Here is a 3,133-nt window from a genome sequence, read left to right as displayed (position 1 = left end):
ATGGAAAAGTGATGCCTCACACGGTGTGTATACATATCCCTTTAGCAGCCTCTAGTGGCTTGAGTTTTAGCTACAGTTATAGCTATATCCTTTTCAGACAGCAATCGTCTCCAATTTTCCCAGAATAAAACAAGGGATGGGTTGACTTGTGGATAGGCTTGTTTTATTTTTCAGGAACTTCTTTGAGATATTCTCTAAAAAGTAAATAGCTGCAGTACAAAAGTTACCAACCCACCCAGCACACAACGTCTTTTGGACGTTGATATCTGGGCTAGAGGGGATTTAGCCCAGATATCAACGTCCAAAAGACGTTGTGTGCTGGGTGGGAAGTGCATGTTTAAATAAATTTAAAAATTATTAAAATGGTACAGTGTACTAAGCAACAAACTCCAAACTCTTCCATTTTTCCTCGGTTTACAACAGATTGCTCCAAACTCTCCCCTTTCTCCTCAATTCACAACAGACCCCTCCAAACACTCTAGAAACAAATTGTCCACAGCCTGTTGCCGTGCAGTGGAGCGTTTAGGGCCTGCTTTGGCTCAGGATAGATCTTGAAATTAAACATTCCAAGTTGCTATTACACGGAGAGAGAGAGCCTTGTTGACTGAATGAGCAGATGTGTAAAATGATGTAAAACCCATAACCAGCCATCTGCCTGTCCATCCATTCATTAATGTTTTCCTCACTTTTTTAATTTACATTACGTAATCTCTAAATTTGAATCGCTGACTGGCAATCCCTGTGAAGCTACTGGCTATCTCAGACTCATTGATTGTTCCTATTCTTGATTTTTTCTCTTAAATTAATATTTGAAATAAGACAGCCACGTCTGAAATAAAAGGTCAATTCAATATTTTAATGTGTCACTTTTTAGACTGATACAAAATATTGGAAACACATTAAGGAATAGAGAATGTCTCTGAATAGAGAGTTATCTCTGTCTCTTCAATTCAAGGGTCACCAGTAGCCTATCTACACAATTGTAATGGTTAAGGTTGGCTATAGAATTATCCACAAATCAACCAGACATCTTGATAAATCCCTCAAAGGTTGCTAACATGTGTTAGAATATAGAATATATAGCAAAACCAAGAGGCAAGACAAGCTTTGTTCGCATACATTGTTCACTCAGCAAACTCGATGCATACAATTAAAACTACAAAAATGCAAATAATCAAGGAAAATAATGCTTATCATACAGTAAACATGATAGGTTGATTCCATATTTGAGTGTGAGTGAGGACACATTTGTTTCTATTGGTATTGTAGTAGGCGGAGTTGAAGTGGCAGTTGGTTTTGTGACCGACAGATGGCAGCAGTTCACTGTAAACAAAATGCCATGTCTTGATGAATGTTGTGTCTATTACAATTTAAGGAGAATGAGAACTTGCAGTCAACATTTTCCCCTTATTTATAATTGCAAAGTATATATGTCAAGCTGCCCTATCCTCTCCTGTTGGAACAAAAGGGAAGACACATTCACAGAATCCACCTGTCATTGAAGCTGTCAAATCTGTAAATCTGAACATAATAGAGATTCAAGCTGAAATTACTTTTTCACGTTTAGTTTTTCTTCATCTCAGTCCCTTTAAATATGTAGCATGCAATAATCTCACCTTAAACCTAAAAATAATTGAATGATATAACACCTGTATCAGTTTTTCTGAAAACACTCACTCATCAACTTGCAAATACGAAGGTACGAGGCAGGATGTGAGCTCTTCGTCATTATTTTATCTTTATTTTATCATTTCCAGCTGTCCCACAATGTGTCAAATAAATCAGCTAAAGCACCACTTGTTCTCCCATTTGTCAGTTTTTACACGTCGGTCCTCATTTTTTAGCCACATGCTGAGATGAAAGGACAGAGTAGCGCTGACCGGAGGCACTGGATAATCATGATGAAGGCTCTTCAATGACTTTGGAAGTGACAGCAGCAGCATTAGGGTTGAATCCAGGCAAGATGGAGGCCTTAAAATGCCATCAACCTGAATCTGGGTCTCCTGGGTGAATTTTCTGACATGAACGTCTATCTGACCACAGAAACACTATAAATCCATTAAGGCTCATCTTCCAAGATTAATAACATAATGTTTTCTACAACAATTTGCTGTATATGCATTTCAGAACCATTCTTTTGTTGTGTCTCAAATCTATTTTATTTTGCTTGCATACAACATATACATACAATAATATCCATGATCCAAAAATCTATCAACACGAGTAGATAGATAGGTCCATGCGTATCATATCCATCCATCGGTCCATCCATCTATCCAACAATCCATTGATCTGTTTGTCCATCCATCAGTCTTTCCATCCGTCAAACTGTCTTTCTTTCCTACCATTAATCTATCTTTCCATCCATCCAGCTGTCTTCCCATTCAACCATCCACCCGTCGATCAGTCCATCCCTGCCTGTCCTTCCACCCATCAATCTGTCTTCCCATCCATGTTTCCCTGCATGTAAGGATTTACAGACCAATAGAGTCTGTGAATCCATGAATCCATGGAACCCAGCCAAACATGCAAGGCTTTCCCTCTCCACTGTGCTAACGCAATGTGCTACTTTCCATTCATCAATAAAGAAACAAGCCTTTGTCTGTCCGTCAGTCAGTGCACTTTTACGTCAGAGACAACCGCTACCTGTTTCATGCATGACACATCGGAATAGACCGTGTTCTGCGATGAGCCCAGAATAATTTGAAATCTACTTTCAGGACACGAGACGAGAGAGGGAAGGCATGCATGCTCGCGCTGATGTTCCTATCTCGTCTGTCTAAATGGGTCTCTGGGGGACGGAGCGCTTTGATTGCAGGAAGAATGAAGGCAAACAAAGGGCCCTAAAAATATACTTTGTCATGAGCAAGAGGAAAAAAAACATGTGACACATTAATTAGAATTACGTCACGTGCCGTCCAAGCTTGTATGCGAAAACTCAGAGAGAGACTTTTACCCTGGGGGATTGAAGCTTCTTAGGATGTTGTCAGCAGAGGTTCTTCAGAACTTTTACAGAGAGAGAGGGAGGAAGAGCGAGAGAGAGAGAGAGAGAGAGAGAGAGAGGGGGGGAGGGGGAAGGGGGGAGAGAGAGAGAGAGGGCGAGAGAGAGGGATATAGAGAGTCAGAGAGAGAC

Source organism: Pollachius pollachius (genome assembly GCF_949987615.1).
Source record: "Pollachius pollachius genome assembly, chromosome: 15".
Taxonomy (NCBI): domain Eukaryota; kingdom Metazoa; phylum Chordata; class Actinopteri; order Gadiformes; family Gadidae; genus Pollachius; species Pollachius pollachius.
This window is presented reverse-complemented; position numbering follows the sequence as displayed.